The following is a 22,195-nucleotide window of genomic DNA, read 5'->3' as shown; positions in this document are numbered from 1 at the left end:
ATTTTTAAGTTATCATTTTTTATGGGTTTCACAAATGTCTCCTATTTTGCTTTTTCCAATTTTGGGGGGGGGGGGGGAACCTACTCTCCATTATTTGCTTTTAGTGAGGCTATTATGCTAGCTAATACTATCGATGAGCCTCATTTGAATGTGGGTTCTTTGCGTTGAATAAGTGAACTACTGAACACAGTCATTAATGTAACATGGGTGTATAATGGTGTACATGCCAGATGCATGGTGTTGATGCTCTGCTGATTATTGTTTGTCTGTGTTCTTACAGACTACAGTAAATAAATCAATCAAAACAAAATAGCAGTTGTCGTTCAAAATATTTTGCCACCATGTTGTGCCATCTACAGGCAATTACAAACACCTTTTGGGGAGACATCAGATATTTTAAAGATTTCGCTATTTGTGGCAGGGTTTAGTCCCTATCACTAACACTGTACAGGCAAGTCCAAATTCGGATTTCCGCGCCTTCGGTGTAGTATCACGTTGTGCCACAACATGCTGAGTAGTAGTGAAGTTAGTGGAAGAGATGCAGTGTAATTAAAAGCAAGAGGAGGAGGAAGCCCCTTCGGAAGCCCCTTCAGTGAAATACAGTACCACTCTGTTGCTGTATGTGTCGCTGCTCCGTGTGTGTTAAAGTAGCAGTCGCTTGACGGTTTCTAATTACCGTAACATCTAAGATCACTTCCTGTAAGACCCGCCATGCCTGTATGTTAGCATGATGCTAACGGACTTTCGCTTGAGGAAATTAGATGGTTCGGTTGAACATTTTGCTGTTTAGATATACGTTTAAGTTCTCTGTTGTTCAATTACTGCCATTTTTCACTTGTGAGAGAGTAGGAACAGGCCCTAAGGAAACCTTTAAAAGTGTGTTTTAATAACTAAGCGTTTTAATAAGTTCAAATGTGTTAAAAGAGTGTGGGAGGAGTAAAACAATAAAACCCAGTTTTTTATATGGTCTATCTATATTGCAGATTGTCACCGATCGTGGAGTTTCACTGTATTTGACGTTACCCAGCGGGCGCTACTTCAAATGAAAAAGCCAGTTAATCCGCTAATGCTGGCTGAAGTACGGTCTGCTGAGCTGCACTGGCGGTTAAAAAAAAACAAAACGCCATTCTATCTGCTTCTGTGTTTCATGCTAACCTTCCAGAAAGCGTGTCATTGATGTCATCGAGAAAGCGAAGCTCACCTCCTAACGCCGACTACAAGTAAACGCGTTACATTTACGAGCTGGGATTCGCTACTCATGACATCATCATCAGGAGCCCAGAAGCTAAAAGAAGCGCACTATTCTTTGACTCTGGCTGACGTCATGCAAGAAAATGAAATGAATTTTTTACAGTAATGCTCCAAATGATTGGTCAATCATGTCCCGCGGTATCAATACAGGCCGCCGACTTAATTTCCTGCTTGATGCGATTAGCCGACTATTAGGCTGAGGCAGGGCACAGCCAAATTGACTTTGGTGGCAAGGTCTTGACAAGAAGCAGAAAGGCCTGCTCCGTGCGGCTCCATGCGTCAGTGGCGGCGTAACCGCGTTAGCCACGCGTCGCTTCCTGCGCTAGTCGCCTGTTTCCGATGAAGACAGAAAACGAAAGAGGGCGGAGGGCACGCAGCCATCTTCTCGTCATCTACTGCAAGTGTGCATTGATCCATCGATCTCCTGTGTCTATGGTATCAGTCCATCTATCTGAGCAGTGCCTTTTTCTCATTTGCTGCCCATTGCTGTTATCTTTACCGTGCAGAGCCATGTGGCGCTCTCGGATACCATCAGATTTGTTACTTTGGAGGCACTAATGCATTCTTATGTTCTTGATTTTTGTTCTCTGGCGGTCTCTTAAACTCAGAAGTTTCCGGTGGTACTGTTGCCATAGAATGTTGTTGTCTTTTGGGCGCTGGCACTTTATCGCTGTCTGTCTGGCGTTATCCTTGCAGTTGTCTTCCAGTGGTGTCTTCTTTTGCGTCGTAATGTTACAGTTGTTCTTTTTTTGTTCCTTACTCTCTCTTCTCTCTATCCGTCTGGTGTTATTCTTGTAGTTGCTGTCCCTCTTTTTCTCTTTTGTCCCACCTGATACCAAGAACTATCTGGCGCTATTGTTGCCTTCTTTTCCTCTTTTCCCTCTTTTATTACTTTCATATCTGTTAGCTCCAAAACCAAGAACTAGCCATCGCAGGTTGTTTTGCGGTGTTCTCTTTTCCCTGTCTTTCTTCCCTTTTTAAAACTAAGAACTAGCCATCGTTACTGTTGCGTCTTTTTGCTCTGTTCTTTCTTTTCTCTTTTCTCTCTGCCTGCGCCCTCTTAAACCGATAACTATTTGGCGTGATTGTCTTCTTGTGTCATTGTGTCACAGTTGTTGTTTTTTGTGCCTTACGCTCTCTTCTCTCCGTCTGTTTTGTGTTGTTCTTGTTTCTTGTGTCTTTCAGGTTAGATAGTTGCAGTTGTCTTCTGTTGTTGTTGTCTTTCTTGCTCTTTTTCCTCCTGAACTAAAAACTATCTGGCGCTATCGTTACGGTTGCTGTCTGTCTCTCTTTTTCTCGATCTGTCTCCTTTTAAACAGAATTCTATAGTGTTACAGTTTTTGGTTTCTGTTTTGGTCTTTTTGTTGTTGTTGTTTTGCTTTTCTCTCTCCTTTTTCACTCTGTCTGTCCCCACTCAAATCAAGAACTCTCTGGCTTTCTTGTTGCGATTGTTGTCTGCTTGGATATTGACTCTGTTTTTGACCCCTCTTAAACCAATGACTATCTAGTGCTATTGTAGTAGTCTTCTGTTGTTGTCTTTTTGTTCTTTTCTCCATGTCGGTCCCCTTTTAAATGAAAAATCTGATCTGATCATTGCAGTTGTAGTCTTTTCTTGTCAGTTTTGGTCTGTTCTCACTTTACTCTCGGTTTCTTTCCAGCCTTGGTCGTTCCCTGAGCAGGAATGCGAGTCTGAAATTTGAAAGCACACTGTGATGGAGGAGGTCATAGTTTCGGCTTTGATGGTTGGGTGGGGGTGGGGGGGGTGGGGGTGCTGGACAGTACCCCCACGTGCGGTGGTGTTGCGCACCTGTACCGAGAACAGGTGTTTTCCGCCCCAGTTGATTGGGAGCCGCCACGCTTGCCTTCCCCGGCAAAGAGTGTCTTATCCCACCATCAGCAAGGCTCAAGTTTGGATAAAAGGACTCGGGATTAGCGTCAATGTGAGGAAGCTCAACGGAACCGGCAAAATTCCCCAACGCCCGCCATCTAATTGTTTTGAGTGTTTAAACCTCTCATTCTTTAATTGCCCTGCGAGAAAGACAAATAACAGCCGAGCACACTGTACGTTGTCATGTAAAAATATGTCCGTCCCCCCCACCTCCTCCCACCCCCATCCAGGCTAATCTGATGCTACACGGGGAAGCAATCAAGCAAAGGAGAAGGAGGGATTGTAATGACGCACAGCTGCGAGAAGCGGGGGGCCCGCGAGCGAGGAGGTCACTTGCACTAAACACTTTCACCTGCCATGCCAACACCGCCGCTACGCTACGCCAAAGCTAAACGCTACAACGTGGACACACGGAATACACAGAAAACACTTGACTGGTGTTTCCACTACAGATGACAGAATTACAAGAATTAGCCCTCTAAATGTCAACGCTGCAGCGTAGACACTCGATGTAGTGAGGAACCCACGATACGACACTTTGATATCAATGGTATCACGATACGGTGATTGCAAGATCAACACAATGGAAGAAAGGGAAAATGTCCCGAAGCAGATTTTTACCTAAAAACAATTACGGCAGTGACGATATCAAATGCTGCTTTTCTATTACAGCTAAAGATGCAGTTGCAATATCGATATACTAGGGATGATTTACATTTCACGTTGACGTCAAATGGGTTCTGTTGTAACCTGGCCCTAGAAAAACTAGCAGTATTCACTGTCAGCTGTCAAAGCAGAGTTATGACACACACTCTCAGCTAACTACCATGACGCATATTCTGTTTATACCATACAGATATATACATATACTAAACTGAACGGAGTGTTTCCGACTTCCAACGTGTTGGCATTGAACGCCCTTATAATCGACATGACAAGCCGAGTGTTGTCTCAAAAGCTGTGCTCATCTCAACTCCAAAGCGATGCGACGTCGCCATCTACGGCGATCTGTCAGTCGTTACAGTGGTTTACAAACCTGGATTTCACAGACAAGCTGGGCGATACCCTCTTTGACGCCCACCCGTTGAAACACTTACTCGACAAATACATTCACAGGTGGCATAAACGGTCGGATTCCAGTTGACGAATATAATGTAACAAAATAAAATAAAGAAGAGATTTTACTGCAATAAATCCTCATGAAAAACAGAAAGAAACAAAATAGACCCAGTAGAGTTAAGACCTCCGCCTAGGCCTAACAATTGATAATACAAATCTGTTTTAGTTTATAATGCGTTTGTTGGTTAACAGATTACTTTCTGGTTGATTGAGGATGACTAACAGATGGGCCAAACCATAATTCAGATCCTTAGCAAAATGTAGTGTGTTAGCGTCTTTGGCGCATGTGCCACCCCTTTACACAGTTTTGGGGAAATCAGATCCTGCGTGAGGTTTCATTTGACCTGAATACGTTGGTAGGCTCGACCTTGTGTGTCTTGGATCTTGTCACTGCATGATAAAGCCTCCTACTGTATGCATCCTGTAAGTAGTATGTACTGTATTAGGACTGCACACACACACACACACACACACAGATATGACTATATATGCTGGTGTTCCCTGCAGCCATAAGCACTGATCTGCAACCTAATTAAGAGAACAATTAAGTTTTGAGCCGTGACAATTTTATATGACGAATGCGTGCGTGCGCGCGTGCGCGCGTGTGAGACACTTCCTGATTATAAAAAAAAAAAAAAAAAAAAAAATGATTCACGTGTTTTCCTCACTTGATCTAATTATCGTTGGTTTCACAAAGCATGTTTTGCGGATCACAAAAGACACTTAAAACCTCAAAACATCAAGAAAAGAAAGTGAATAAAACTGTATGAACTTTTTGAACTGAATAATGCTCGCTGATTTCACTTTCTTGTGAATCACTGAACTCTCAACTGAATTCAGTTGAATAACCACTGTTTTGCGGTATTAGGGGCGCAGTGAATGAAAATAAGAACACTATAAGAATAAAGTTGTGTATTTTTAAGAATTAAGTCAAAGTGGAGATTTAGGGAGAGGAAAAAAAAAAATTTAAATAGGGAGTAAATGAGTTGTGAGTTTCATCAGAGAATGTTTTTTCAAAATGAAACAAAAAACATAATACACAATTGTCATGTGCAAATTGATGCTGTCAAACAGCTCGAGTATATTGGTAGACAACCAATAGTAAATCCAAAATAGGTGTTCATTCCGTCCTGAATTACGCCAGCTAAACGTGTAAAACAGCCGATGCCATAAAGGCACTAACGATCAAGAATAAGCCCGCTTGTCATTCATCTTTGATGACCTCCTGCAGGGTTTCTTACGAGAGAGGCCGCGGGTCGCTGTCGGCCTCACACGCGTAAAACATGAAAGTCTGAAACAAAAAGGAGGAGAGAGCAGACGCTGAAAAATACCTGCTGGCCCAATAGCCAGCATCCATATGCCCAACACTTCCCTCACTGCTGTGCTGGACAGACTGGAAGCTCGCTAGCTCTCCTGGGCCCCACGCACACACCTACACGCGCGCGCACACGCGCTTCACTGGGGACAGACAAGCCGGCAAGAGTAATCCTGGCCTAGTTTTGCGCTCGGAGCAAACTACAACATTGGTCCACACACTCGTCATCGGTACAACCAAGAAATGGTAAGGAAAGAAAAAGTGAAAGAACAATAGAAGGGAGGATAAAGGAAGGATGGAAGGGTCGTCTCAGACATTGGTGGGAGCATTGGGTGAGACCGCTGTACCTTCCTGAAAAAAATCGGTGACGTCATCAATTAGTCGACTTTCGTCACATTAGCGTCGACCGTAAAAAAAAAAAAAAAAGTGTCAAAAGTGGATGTTAAGGTCTCACTAAAAGTGAAACAATGTATTCTAAACTTGACACACCGCAGAGAAGACCCTACAAAATCTGAATGATGAAAAAAATAATAATAATAATACTAAAAATATGGAAAATGAGGCTTCAAAATGGAGAAAAATCAAGCCATTTTCTCCACTCTCAAATGCTGGGGGCGTGTCCACTGAATGTGGTGAAACCACGCCCCGCTCAACTGTCAATCAAATACTGTGCCACTACGGCTAGTATATGGGTCATTCCACGGATGCGATGAAATGTTGCGAGCAATTATAAACGGCAAAATACATTAAAAGCCATCAAATACTAACGCACAACAGTATCGTCAGTCGTCAGGTAACATGGAGATATAAAATAATATTGTATCAAGAATTTTCCACCTCCAATTATTTTGCAATAAACCATCTCAAACGCATTTTGGGGGTTTTTGACCGGCGCTGTAGTGTAACATTTTAGCAGTCATCAACGGAAATAGGCACAGTGTGAAAAATATCGGCAAAATCATGCAACCACCTCGCCAATATCTGCTAAAAGGGTGCGCCGACCACTCAACAGAAGAAAATGACAGGATTTCTTGGAGGCACTTATTAGAAATAGGCATCGTGCTCGTCACTTTGTCGGTCAAAACGCGTTACGAGCAAGCGGCCGCTCAATTTCATAACTGTAAACAAACAACGACCATTTTATGGCAGCTATTTGGAATTGATGCAATAATCTCCTAAAATAATCGTAGAAGGATCCATCAATTGCTTCAGAATGAGTAGAAGACAATATTGACTTTCATTTTTATGTGTCGCTGATATTTTCGTTCGAGCGACTTGAAGAAAATAACAAAAACGGTCGACTATTTTGCGACATCGATCACCCAGAACCATTTTCGGCTTACATACGGCAGCATTTGAGCTTGATGGGAACATGGAGGGGCCGGTTTGAACCCGGTAAGTCTTTTCAAGAAAATGATGTCAAAATGTTACGAGCTTCGATCTCAAACGGTCAAGTTACCAGCAATGATGAAAAGCGAGTTTGTATCGAATTAGATGGTTCCTTGTTTGATTCGTTGAAAGAGAAATGATTGGTGAATTTCGACCGTTTTTTCTATCGCTAGCGCACAGGCTGTTTTCTGCGTCTCCTGACTGCACTGCTGACTCGCTAATTTTGACGAGTCACAGCAGTGTTGAGTACGTGGTCATTATTACGCGCATATTTTCATCCTTATTATTAAACTTGGATTCGGTTCCGATTATAAAGGCCTCCTGTCAAACTTCAAGTTGATGGTCTAACTGTGAAGGGTATCATACCAAGTAAGGGAACTGATATTGAAAAATTCACGAGTCCTATTAAGTTCTGATATCCACTGAATTCATTGACTTATACCTGTTAGTATTCAGGTCCTTCATTTTCCGTGTTGTATTTTTAGTCACTGTTACACACATCTACATTTGCCCCAAGTACATTTTTTACTCGATACTTTGCGGTGCATTAACAAGTCGGACATGAATTGGTTTGTGAACCTACTCCTAGTAGTTGTGTAAAAAATCCCCAAGGTTTTCATACAATAAACAGCTTTCCATGTTCATATCTAGAGTCACTGGTCAAATAATGGTCATCTTAAGTCAACTATCGAAACTAACTTCGAAGGTTAGTTTCGATAGTTGACTTAAGTCAACTATGTAAGTCAACTATGAATGTTTTTATCCCGTGAACCGCTAAATGCAACTGGTATACTTCAAAGAAATTTGACTAACATATTTTCAACAAAATGATTCAAGTTCTTAAATGTTTCAGAAGTGCAGAAAATCGTAATATTAGCAAATATAAAAGGTTTACGCAAAACCAGTTCAAAGGCCGGGTCGTCGTGATAGAAAAAAAATGAGACCGAAATAAATCATTTGAAAAAAAATTCCAACATGAATGTGACCTACAAGCTGTATAACTCCATTTAAAAAAAAATGTAACTTTTCAAGCAGGTAAGTCAAAATAAAGAACTGAGATAATGTGGTTGCACAAGTGTGCACACCCGCTTATAACTGAAATGTAGAATATCGTAGAATAAAGAATATCCAATCACATTCAAACTCATTTAACGAGGGTCAGTAACCCTAACCCACCATTTACAGTGCCTTTGACTAACCTCAAATAAAGTTCAGCTGCTCTCGTAAACTTTTCCTGACATGGTTTTACTTTGTAGCAGAAGCCTACAGGTTTTGTGCTAACACTGACTGACTATTTGGAAGTGTTCCTAATTCCCTCCACCTCAGGCTCCAGTTCCATCTGAAGAGAAACAGGAGATGAGCAGTGCTGTTATTCTGTTTATGCCAAAACCTTATGGAATTACGGCCAAAAGGTTCAAGCTTGGTTTCATCGGACAATAACAAAATCTCTCAAACACATGGGAAAATCTGTTACAGTCCAATGAAAGTTGTTTATCTCAACGTACATTCAGTCGCTTGGTCCATATGTTCTTCAAGGTCCTTTCTTTTTGGATATAATTGGTATATTTCACATTAAATGAGGCAACTTGTGTTCTAGTGGCAATCAGGCCCGTCAATTGTGACTGGCACCATTTCTGGAAATGATTGGCTTTCAATCTGGATAATTTGGTTTGTGTCGGTAAGCTTCCAGGAGACGGACACAAATCTGCACGAAATGAACACAGGCTACATGCGTATCTGGATCTACAGTCAGAATTTGCGTCATGTCGATCAAGGAAATGTAGTGAAATGCCTATCCCTAGTATCTGTGAATGTGCTGATCAAAATTAGGATTCTGTAGCCTTGGCGGTTGTCTGAGCGCCACCAAAAGCCTTTTAACGTAGATTCAGTAGTTTGCGCCAAACGTATTAAATGTCCTTCCTTGTTGGACAAATGGAATTTCACACGTAATGAAGAAACCCGTGCTTCCTGGAGACTTGTTTCCTTGTTATCCACCATTTCTGTAAATTATCTTGAATCTGGGTGGCTTGGTCCCTATCGGTAAGCTTCCAGGGGATGGACAGAAATACGCACCAAATTAATGATGAATACGGACTGAAGGCTGCGTGCATATCTCTGTCTAATATAGCGCATAAATTTGCCTTAAATCAATCAAGGAAATGTAGTTGTTTTCCCATCCCGAGTATCTATGAAGGTGCTGGCCCAGATTAGGATTGCTTGGCCTTGGCTGAGGTAAAAGCTCAAAACCGATTGCCTTATGTTCAGAGTTTAGTCCAAATGTTGTTACTGTCCCTCCTCCCGATTGGACTTTTCTTTCTTTGAGAAAAATTTATCCATTTGACATCTCACGAGAAAAATGGTGTTCTAGTGCTGAGTTCCGTGAAAATAATACGCCATTGACCTCTAAAGCGGCGCCGTTAAGTACTTTTGTCTCCGTGGAGACTCACCAAACATCGGCCCACACATTCTCGGAAAGGAGGAATAATAATCATAGCATAATAATCACAAAAAAAGGATGTAATTAGGATTTTTCTACCATTGTCAAACCTTCAGGGGTGTGACATGGCAACCTTTCATTTGCCGAGCGCCATGTTTGGAAAGGAAAATGAGGAGAAGGATGAATAGCAGAGGAGGAGGGGAAGGGGGGAGGGTATGGCTTATGAATATGCATATTTATATTTGGAGCTCCTTTGAAAGACAATCTGCGGCCTCTCCGATTGTGCTCGGGCCTTGGCGCACAAAAGGGCGACATTTTCTGCTGAGGCCTCGTCCCGGACGGCGTGGCGGGACGGCACCGGCACCCGCCGAGCGGCCTTGAATCGGGCGGACGGGAAGCGGTCCCGCCGGGACCCTCATCCCCGTGGCGATTCCCACCGAATCCCCCGCAAATTCCGCCAGCCCCGTTGGTTGGTTACATATTCAAATGAAGAAAGAAGATTCAATTCATGGTCGCAACATGACCCAGATAAGTGCAGACTAAATGCCATCTCGAGCAGGGGAGTCCAAACGTTCTCCATTGAGGGCCGCATATAGAAAAATCCAACGATGCAAGGGCCATTTTGACATTCCTCACCCTTCATTTATGAAACACACTAAACCCAGTCCATCAGTGTACAGCGGGTAAAGATATGCTGAGCTAGTGGTTGTCAAACGTTTTACACCAAGTACCGCCTCAAAAAAGACGTCACTCTCCAGGTACCATCATAATGACTCATATTAAAATTACTCGGCCCAAGTGTTTATTAAAAATATATATAGAGTATATTCTTGATAGCTACATTTTAAATTACTGAGTTGAATACAAATTGTACCTAAATAAATGTTAGAAAACAAACGGTTCTAAAAGATTAACTGCACATGTATTGTACTTTAAAGTTAAACACAACTGAATTGCATTGTACAAACGTGCTGTACTGTGATGGACTTTTAAAAAAAAGTTTAAGCCACTGGAACATTTTGCGCAGTTTCTACATTTGAATACAGAATACCATTATGAGGAGACATTTTGTTACTATGTTAGTTGTCAATAGTTTCTTTATGTCTTTGCATATGTAGAAAAGAGCAATATAAAATCAATGCGTTATTATAAGTTCTAGGTCTTCTAGTAGTTGTCAAGGGCGTCACAGCCATCACACCCATGGGGGATATGCATCTTGCAACACCCTCGCTATAAGATGCGGCCCGCAAAAAAACGGCCAGTGGGCCGCAAATGGACCGTGAGCCGTAATATGGATGCTACTAGAATTTACAAAAAGCCCAAACACGAGAGCTTGATCCGTTACAACTGGGATCGGAACGTAGAAGAATCATGTCTCTTGTTCCCCCGCTTTTGGCTTTTATGCCCAGTCATAAAAAGGTGGATTTATGTGCGAGCCTCGCCGAACATGCATGTGAATGAGAGGTGACCGCTGGGGGGGGGGGGGAGACGACGATATATCTTTCCAAACATATACAGTGAAAGAGATGGCAGCGGGAATGGAATGTGTACCGTCGCAGGAACAGCGAAGGTCCGAGGGAATAGGGAAAATGATGAAAGGCAGTCTTGTTTTTTCTTTAATCGTAAAATCAGAGCAGAGTCATCGCAGCGCGGATCCCATCTGGGAATGCCATCACGGGCCCGCACGGCTCTGGTTGTCGCTGCTACGGGCCTTGCGAAAGCTTTAGTACCTGCAAAAAATACTGTTTTATGTAATTTTAGTTCCCAGGCTGCTACAGCGCTCACCAATCGCCCTCAAGTTTCTTTTGTCATTGGAAATTTCCTTTGGGACACATCAAATAGCTGCCTAATCTAGCCGAAAATGTCTCGCAGCTGATCAAAAGTCAATTAGTTCATCGTGAAATTCCGAAAATCCATCAAAATCACTAACCTACGTGAACACATAAGTAAAAGTCATAATTACAGATAAGTAGTCTTGGTCATTATGGTTCCCAGGCTCAAATGCTCAAAGATGAAGCTCAGCTTTCTTTTTGTCATTAGGAATTTCCTTTGGGATTCATGAAATAAATCAGTTCATAGCGAAATTCTGAAAATCCATCAAAATCACTTACCTACACAGTAGTAAAGTCATAATTACAGTTGAGTATTCTTGGTCATTCTGGTTCCCAGGGTGCTACAATGCTTACCAATGACACCCTGGTTTGTTTTTCTAATTGTAAGATTAAACTTTTTTCAGGATCAATCAAATATGTGCATAACCTACCTGAAGAGGAATCACAGCTGAAAACGCTAAACTACGTAATCAAAAGTCAATCATTGATTTCCATAGTTCATAAAAGCCGAAGTTAGTGGATTTTGGTTCCCAGGCTGCTATAGTGCTCACCAACTATACTCGAGCTTCTTTTGTCATCAGGAATTTCCTTCAGATCCAGAAAACATCAGCCTAACTGAACCAAAAGTGGCTCAAAGCTTGCAACGCTTCTTGATTAAAAAGGTAATCAGTTCCTACAGAAATTCTGTAAAAATCCATTCACCACTTTTTCCACTTTTGCCAGCAAGTAACATGCAAAAATTCCAATTAAATTCATTTAGGGTTGTAGCGGCGGCACGGTGGGCGACTGGTTAGAACGTCAGCCTCACAGTTCTGAGGACCCGGGTTCGATCCCCGGTCCCGCCTGTGTGGAGTTTGCATGCTCTCCCCGTGCCTACGTGGGTTTTCTCCGGGCACTCCGGTTTCCTCCCACATCCCAGAAACATGCATGAATTGGAGACTCTAAATTGCCCGTAGGTGTGAATGTGAGTGCGACTGGTTGTTTGTTTGTATGTGCCCTGCGATTGGCTGGCAACCAGTTCAGGGTGTAGCCCGCCTCCTGCCCGATGACAGTTGGGATAGGCTCCAGCACGCCCGCGACCCTAGTGAGGATAAGCGGCTCAGAAAATGGATGGATGGATAGGGTTGTAGCTAGTTAGCACTGGGGGTCATCAGTTTACGATGGAATCATAACTCCAGTAAATATTTGGACAAAACCACTTAGAAGACATGAAGACAAAACATTAAAATGAAAAACAGTACATACGGCACTACTGAGCGTAACTTTCTTGTGTTGTGTGATCCTAATTTGTTGTGTTCTTGTGTTGTGTGATCCGAATGAAATATCCGGCTAACCTTTCAGAAAATGGCTAACAGCTTAAAACGCTGAACTGTAAATGATCAAAAGTTAATCAGGTCATAGTGAAATTCCAAAATTCTACCAAAATCCTTTCGGCCTTCTTTCAATTTTCCAGTTAAAATGTGTAAATACATACAAATTCCATTTCGGGTTGAACCTTTAAAACCTTTACAGGAGGTCCTCGGTTTATGTTTTGTAATATACTACAGCGCCTTCTGACTTTTGTACAAACTCGTGGAACATCGTTGCCGTAGGAATGGAACTTCACTGTAAACCGAGGACCCCCTGTATATTAAATGAAAATGCACATTATGGCTTCATAAGACTGAAATCCTAAAAGGTATTGGCTCACGTTACTTTAAGCAAAATTCTATCACTACCCCTGTATCATATTTCCAGTGGAGGTGCGTTGAGCCAACTTCCTTGCAGGATTGGGGGATGGCAAGAGAAGGCAGGAAAAGAGGGGGAGGACCGAGAAATGCTGCAGGGAAGCAGGAGTCTGGAGTTAAATATTAATCCGCGGTGATTCATCTACTGTGGAAGCCTCCAGGCTTCCTCTGCACTCGGCCAGCTGTTGGCCGCCATCTCCTGGCCCTGGCCCTGGATGTGAGAGGCTGGGCCGCTGCCCGGTGTGCCCATGCATGAGCTTCCTTGGCTGGGGGAAAGGCGGCAGAGGCCAGGGCAGGTGGTGGACCTGGCGAGAAACGCTAGAGTGTGAGTTTGGCCTTTGTGTGGGTTTTTCACTGTGTGTCTATGATGGGATGTTACGCTGTATAAGCACATCTGTAGCCGTCTGGCGCTGGCCAGCCCCTAGGAGGGCAATGAGGCTTGACCATGTCAAGTTATAAGGGAAGAGAGAGATGCTATAGGGCTACAAGGACGATGGATCAAGAAAAGCAAAACTTTCGGACTCACCCAACATAATAGGAACGTAAACACAGCCCGCCTTTTCCGTATAGAATGTGCTGTACATATAGTAGCCAACATGACATCACCCTCTGCTTTGAAAGCTACCTTTGGAAAAAGGTTGCAGGTCGCCATCGTGTTGAGTCATCTGGCTTTTGAGAAGCAACTAGCTGTTCTCGACTGGCTGTACAATAGGATGAATTTCTTCAAGAAATGTGGTCGTTCACAACAATGATCTCGCAGTTGAAGCAGAGTTGGGACAAGATTTTCCAAACTAAGAGCCTATTTTCCCTGTTATCGTACGATTGATTGGAGATGCCAATTGCGCCTCAGGGAACCAACCGACATTTTTTGACATGATTAATCCAATCGTGTAACCAATGAGCTGTGACCAATGACCATGAGCTGCCAAAATCTTATTGAGAGTCCAACCGCTTGGAATTGTGTCTAAAACAGACAGAAATTCTAATTTGTTTTGGTTTAAGAGTTGGGCAACTCGGAATCCAGGTTGAAATTTGCATGAAACAGTTTGAGAAATCCCGTCTTAACGGCCAGAATTTTTTACCAAATTCTTCCAATGGTTGTAGAACCAAGCGGGAGATGCAAATCGCTTCTTGGGAGTTAGACCACTTACAATTGGATTTAAAACAGGTACAATGAGGGGAAAAGTCTCAGAGTTTAGGAACTTCATGGCTTACGCCGCTTCAGCTACATGAGATCACTGTCGCGGCAACCCAAATTTTCGACCAGTCGTCGTACTGCCAATCGGGAGATGCCAAACGTTTGTCAACAGTCCGACAACAGAAATCAGGTTTGAAACAGGCTTGGAAGGGATGCAGTTTGGGAAATCTACTTGTAACTCTGCAGATCAATGTTGCAGCCAATCACATTTATACTTGATTTGTTGTGCGACCAAGCGGTAGGTGCCAATTACTTCTCAGAAGTCTGGCGACAGTTATCAGGTTAGAAACTGGATGAAAGCTGGCATACTTTGAGAACTCTAGTTATAACTCTGCAAGATCACCGTTGCACCCAACCAAATACTTGAAACGATTCTTTCAACAGCTGTCTCACCAATCAATAGCTGCCGATCACTTTTTGGGAGTCAGATGACAGGAATTGGGTGTGAGTTTGGCAAGTTTAGTCACAACTCTGGTTCAAGTGTGCAAGATCACTGTCATCATCTTACAAACAATCGGGAGTGACCAAAAGCTATTCAAGAGTCAAAGGACTTGAAGTAAGGCCTTGAAACCGGCTTGAAACGGACACAGTTAGGGAACTCAAGTAATAACTCTGCTTCAACTGTGTGAGAACATTGTCATGGTCAAACACATTTTTGACTTTATTCTTCCAATTGTTGTACAACCAATCAGGAGCTGCCAACCGTTTCTGTAGTTTATAAACACTCAGAATCGGGTTGGAAACTATCTTGAAACAGGCAGAAATCCTAAATACTTTACCGTGTGACATAAAAGCAGTCTTTATCTACTATTACACATCTTGAGCTAAATATAACCTAATTAGACGAGACAGTTCACACTGTGTTGCTTGTTAGCCTCACTGAACTCTTCAGGGAAGCCCATTAACACCCTCCAAATTCATCATGTCATCAACTCTTTCACAATTTGCGTTGGCGTACGAGCCCCGCCCACCCTTAAAGCACCTTTTCACATTGTTGAGGGGGGCGAGGAGGTGGAGGGCCATGGAAAAGTGGGGTTACTACAGTGTCTTGGCCACAGAGGGAAAAATTTGAAGGCAGAAGAAAGCGAAAGTGCTGGGTCATGAATTATAGAGCGGATCACTTTCGTCTCGTTCCGGGGAGACAGCGCTAGACCACGAGAGAGAGAAATTCACCCCCTATTCTTCTACGCGCTCTGTCTGCTACGTGGGAAGCCACCGGGGAGAGCAATTTATGGCCAATTGAAGCGTCAAGCAACATCTCTCGGAAGGCAACGAGTGGATCCATAGCAACGATCCTACAGGGGCGTATTAATCCCCTGCTTTATGTAGTGCTAAGTGTACAATAGTAATCAGGATTGGAGCAGGCCCCGCTGATCATTAAGGGAAAAGGCTATATAAAGAATTCATAATGGGATTAGCCCACGGCGGGTGGAGACGGAGAGAGCGCAGGGGGTGGATGTCTGAAGGATGGAGATGGTAGAAGGGAGGGGGGTACAATACTGGAATTAAATCACCCATCAAATTGCATGGAAGAATTTTAATTTACAGGTTAATGTCGCGTCATGTGACTAATCACAGCCAAGCACGGCAATGAACCAGTTGAAGGGGAAGGACAGAGCATAAATGCTACTTACTGATCAAGCCCTGTCTACAAACACACACACACACACACACACACACACACACACACACACATATATATATATATATATATATATATGAAAACCATTTTTTTGGAAGGGAGTCCAGGTTTGGATTCAGTGGGTTGTCAGTTCAAATTTGGAAAGAGCTACAAAACCTGTACCATCAGTTGAATGTCGACTATTGCACTAATTAGCCACAAGATAAGGAAAACTAGAAATACACCTTTTCATAACGTTTGTAAACAATTGGTGCCAAAGTACTTGCGGGTGACAGAACACGTGACTACCACTAACCTGTACTTAAAACGATTTTCTTCAAAAAATGTCAAATGAATCCAATGGAACCTGTGAGTGAACACGATAAATGGAATGGGTATCGTAAACAGTTGAAAAAAAGAAAAAGACAAAAAGACTCACTGGGCTGTAGTTGCCACTTTTAAAGGTACAGACTGGGAACCAAACCTCCATTATCGGGTTTGTGGAAGGCATTTCCTCACATGTATACAATGTTAGGTTGGGTCGTCTTAAGAGAATTTAGCAAAACCTAATGCTAGCTAACATCAGCCATACCGTATGCTATCCAATTCAGCATCAAAAGAGCTTGTCTCTGCCATAAATCCGAACAACAGAAAAGTCAATTAATTAGCCAGTCCCACAATGTTATCTATGTCTGGATTTTTTTAATCGACTCACCTGTTGAGATGTACAGTAGGCTAAATTACGGCTGGCATTCCGGCTCCTTTCCCATCAGTTTACTTGACATAGTATCTTCTTTTCAATTGACACGTCACATACTCAAACTAAGGCTGTATAGAAGGCGGCTAAGATCATCATTAAAGCCATTTAGCCTTAGCTCTGCCTTAGTAAAATGACATGGAAGGGTTTGTATACTAGAGTTGACTTGGGACCTTTTGCTACCCAGAAGCATGTGTGAAATCATGGTGAAATGGTCTATAATAGGGCCGCAAAATCCTTATTATTGTAAGTATTTGCATATAAAACACTTTTAAGCTATAAATGACCCTGAGTGTTCTACTACCGTGAACCCAAACCTTTGCTGGTGGAGAGACAAACTGTAACAGTAGGGGAATGAAGCTACCATGCTGTTTATTGGTGAGTTTTGTGCATTTTGCTTGGCACATGCAGAGGATTCGCATACTAAAAGCACCTTGACCCTCATCACCAGGCCACCGGCTGTCCCTCAGCCCACCTAAAACTCTTCCACTACTAATTCCACTACTCAGGCCTTGGCTCGCAGCCCCTTCATCACCGGCGGCAGACCAGTGGGAGGACTTTATTACAGCCACAGCTCGTTAGCTTGAGTGGTCTTAATGAAGCAGCATGGCGATCCGACAGAAATCATGCTGCTGAGACCCCGCGTCATTACGCCGGCCTTTAATTACGATGATGTATGGTCAGGATGGTCCCTTTAGGGAGCATGGGAGCTCACAAACTCTGAGCAGAGTTTCTTGCACTAACATGTGAGTTAGCAGATAATATAGAGAAGATAATTTTGTTGTGCTACTGTTTATCCGCTATGCTAAGTACTTGTGGAAAACCTCACAAGGGCTCCAATGAGAATTGCTAATCCCACTTTACCAGCACAGCATGTGGGCAAAAGGATCTCAGGACTGGTGAGGCAAAGTTCTTGTGAGTTGGCAAACTTAAGGTTGCCAGCACACTTGATAAGAAATACTGTCGTGTCTTTATTATTCATGACTTTACTTGGAGGCATGTCCCGCAAACAGAGTTCAGGACAAGGACTTGGAAAAGGCCTCTGTGGGGTTTTGTGATTCACCAAACCTCGAGTTTGGATGTAGCTCATGTATAAAGGTGACGCACAACTATACTGGAATGTAAAGCCATCATTGATGTTTGACATTTCAGGTTATGGACTGCCCCGCAAGAGACAGGGTGATGGGTTAGGGTTTAATACTGTGCCATAAGAAGCAGGGTTTTTTTTGTTAGGGAATAGGGTTAGGGGTTTGAGTTCCAGAATGCCCCATGAGAGACAGGAATAGGGTTAGGATGAGGTGGGGATAGGATTAAATGTTGTCCCATCAGGGACAGGGATGGGGTTAGGGTTATAGACTGCCCAATGAGACACAGTTAGTTTTAGGGAGGTTGGAGTTAGTGTGACAGACTGCCACATAAGAGACACGATTAGGGGTGAGGGTTAGGGATTTTAGGTTAGGGTTACAGACTTCCCGATGAGAAACAGGGATAGGATTATGATTAGCCGGGGATAGGGTTACATATTGTCCCATTAGGGACAGAGATGGGGGTAGGGTTATAGACTGCCAAAGAGACGGTTTTAGGGAGAGAGGGGTTAGGGTTACAGATTGCCACATAAGAGACAGGCTAAGGGTTAGGGTTTATGGATTGCAGTTAGGGGTTCTGGGCCAGGGTTACAAAATGCCCTTTAAGAAACAGAGTTAGAGTTAGGGTTACAGACTATCCCGTTATGGGGTAAGGGTTAGGGTTTACAGATTAGGGGTTACACTTGAGAATTTCGGCGACAGGATAGCAAGCTGTCCCTGAAGAGACAAAAATTGGGTTAGGGTTAAAGATTGCACCATAAGTGACAGGGCTAGAGATATGGGGTACATGTCAGGGGTAAGTGTTACAAATTGTCAGAAGTCAGAAAACAGGTTAGGGGGGGAGGTTTAGAGTTAGGTTGGTGGGTTAGGTTTAAGAAATTAAAGTTCTATCCCAAAGGATGGTATCAACACACACACACATATTTTCTCAATCCCATTTATTAAATGTTTTAAGATAAAAATAGAAATTAAAAATAGAATTATAAAAACCCTAAATGAAAACGTCTCAATCATGCATCATATTATATAGTAAATATACATGTCCACTATAAAGAAAACTGTAGTCCTCGTATTTTGAAAATTAAATGTATTTCCGTAGTATTTTAGAATATTTCTTTCCTAAAGATTTTTTTATATATACATCCACTATGTTAGAGAGGCATGAGGTTGAATAGTAACTGGGTTATCGAGCGAGAGGTTAATAGCATGTTAGTAGGGGGGGAGAAGGTCAGAAGTAGTTGTAGGAAAACTGGGATAAATGGTTCGGCAGTCGGGTTAGATTTCCAGACTGTCTTTCAAAGGTCTCGCAGTCATGATAGCAACGTGATGTCACGCCTCCTCGGCCTCCTTCATTATTCAAAATGAGCAGAAATGGTGTTATATAACGGAAGGCATACGTTGCGGCGAGATGTGTAAGCTCAGCACTGCACATCGTCTCTCCGCTCCGTGTTAATTGCTTTGGCTTTTGAGCGGCCATCATTTTCTTTTCGAGCCCATTAAGCAGAATGCTCCAGAGTGCTGGATTAGTTGGCGGCGGCTAAGACTTGCTGTGTTGTCGTTAAATTCAATTTAAGGGGGAGTGGGGTGGGGTGACAGAGGTGCAACCACCAGCGCCACCGCTACAACCCCCCCACCATTCCTCTTCCCTATTAGATAGGTCACTGTCACAATGAACAGATTTATGTGCTTCATGTTACCTTCACGCCTTATATACTTCTCAATGGCATCTGCTTTTTGTTTGTGGATTAATAACCCTGACGTCGTACAATTCGCTTCAGTTAAGCATGGCGTCACGCGAGAGGCTAGCATAACTAGCGAGAACTCAGCTGAGTGAGTCAAATGATTCACTCTTTTGTTTTTGTGTCTTTTTTGGCCTAAATGAGGGGTAGGCTCTAAAAGTACTGTTGAGAGAAGAATATACTGTAGATCGGAAGTTATGTTTTACAGTGGTTAATGTTCTTTTACACTTAGGTGACAATTAAGTTCTGCGACCAAACGCACCTTTACATTGTTTTTTGTCAAAGTTAGGATGAAGTGGTGTTTTATGTTTTACCATTAATAGTGGTTAACTTGTTTCCATTTTTTATGCCCATTGAATATTTTAATCATCCCATGATGTTGCAGATCAAATTGACCATTTCAAAATCTATGAAAACAAAAAAAGATTGAAATTATTCTGATGGCCTGTATAGACCATCTGGACTGTATAGTTAGTTGTCTTTCTAGATTATTTCCAATCGGAATGAAAACTGCCAACAACATTAGAGAAGTACCACTTTTCCAGGCCTGCAGACTAAATGGCTCCAGTTTTTGTAGGAACTACTGATTGAGTGTATTTATTAGTGGTGCGTGGATTGATCCAAATATCAATAATATCGATGCCAACATTGGTATTGTGATTGGACAAATAGCGAGAAACACTAAAAGGGCATGAGAATCCATTGAGATTTAGCAATTTGATGATGACTCCACCTAAATTATTTTTTAAATATTAGTATCGGTATTGGTGATACTCTCCTTGTTTACACTTATCGGATTGATACCACAACCAACATTTATGCTTAACATACATGCAAAGTAGCTCATTTCCAATGGTCCCATTTGTTTTGGGAACAAGGTGAACGTTATTACTTGTATTTAAAAAGCAGTGCAAAATTGTAATTTGTCTTGAATTTTCGTATTGGAACATTTTGATTCTGTGACATTGTTTTCCTTTGCCTCCAAAATTGTCAGCATTTTTACTTTGACTTACGTTTCATCCTGACCTTTATTATTAACTCCCTCTCCCATTTGGATGCCTGGATTAGCTTTTTTTTTTTTTCTGCTCAGGATGCAGGTAAGCGATTCATTATTCAACCAATGGCTTTTACTCAACTCGCCCCCCCCTTCCACCATCTAAAAGCTTCCCCTGGAAACCCACCTGCACTATAGAGAGGCCTGCATTCACTGTAGAAGCACTCCCCGAATCTGAATAAAAGATGAAATATTGAACACACGCAGCAAGGTTAGGAGTTTATTATTTAGGGCAAAGATGGTCTAATTGCTTTAATGCAATGAGGAGGAGGTTTTTTTTCCCCCTGGCAAGGTGTGGAGTCGGCTAGTTTGAGGACCTCGTCTTAAAGGGCGAGTCACGCCGCGGCCAGCGCTGGACCTTTTTAAAAGTATCCGAGACGTGAATGACTTTTTAATTTGTGGGAGGAGCGGTGAGGAAGGTTCTGCAGGCTGTTAAATTTTTCAGCGCTCTCTTACCTGAGGTCGGGACGGGAGATCTAAATCTAAATGTAGAAGTTTTTAATGTCGGGAATGATCATGCCGCCTTGGTTATTCATGAACCCCGAGCAGCAGGGGCGGCGAAACTAAATGGACCCGGAGGATCTCTGCCAGTAATGTCAGCTGGAGGCAGCATCCTGATTATGATTAGTATTTTATCCAGCTTCCTATGGTCGATCACACTAGGAACAGATTATATCATCGATTCAAAACATTAAAGGAGACATACTGTATTATGTTTGTTGTTGTTTTTTTACCATTCAAAACTGTCCTCAGGTGTTTGAGTAACAAGAATGTCAAAATACCAAGGATCAAGAATTACAGCACACTGTTCACATAATTTTTTTAGCCTTGCGGCAATCCAATCTCGTGCAAATGAGCCACTGCTCACCCCACCCCCTTTCAATCACGAGGTGTGCTGTAACATTGTTGACACAGAAGTCTAAACTTGATGAACCCCGATAAAGACCGATTGTATTTTCACTGGCGAAGGCGGAACCGCATCGCGATATTGTGAGCTCATATGAGCCCAAAATCACAAAAGGTTTTAAGGGAACGTCGGGAAATGACATCAGTAACCACTTCAATTTAAATAGAAATTAACCAACGTGGCCTTGACAGTATCTAATTATACATCCAACATAATAACAATTCCCCTCCCGTGATTTAAAAAAAGAAAGTCCTCTCTCAGTCAATCTAAGGTGGAAGCACAAATGGTTCAATTCCCAAAGTGGGATATAAAAGTGTTGTGGGACCCTGGTGGTTTTAAGTTGCCTTTCTACGTCTGCTCAAGTTGAAATGTATTGTCGAGCTGCCACAATGATAGGAGTAATGGGAATTCGAAGTAACCTAGTTTATAATTAATACCATCATAATGCCAGTTTTGGCTCACACCGAGAGGAAAAGTGGCCACACCGTAGCGCTCCATCCCAGGATCTGGTGTCCTCTAAACCTGCAATAGGATGGCCTTCTTCCCATCAAGAAGAAAATAAACCCTTGCTCAGTGTGTGTGTGTGCGCGCGCGTGTGTGCACGCGTGTGGTTGCGTGTGCGCACGTGTACGTGTCTGCACGCACATGTGTGTGTGCAGACACACACATGTGCAGTGAGCAGTTTTAGTGAAGTGCATCTGACGTGCTAAGGCTTTCACTTCATCTGCTCTGACAGGCCAAGGTATAACAACGACGTGTCTGACGTTATTAACGGCAAGACAGTTAATTAGATGAGAAGATTAATTAAGGGCTTATCCAGTCTATCGGCAGGGCTAAAGATATCTATCTAATTAACAATAGCGAGGGAAGAAGAAA

Source organism: Phycodurus eques, chromosome 11 (assembly GCF_024500275.1).
Source record: "Phycodurus eques isolate BA_2022a chromosome 11, UOR_Pequ_1.1, whole genome shotgun sequence".
NCBI classification, from domain to species: domain Eukaryota; kingdom Metazoa; phylum Chordata; class Actinopteri; order Syngnathiformes; family Syngnathidae; genus Phycodurus; species Phycodurus eques.
Note: the sequence above shows the minus strand (reverse complement) of the source record.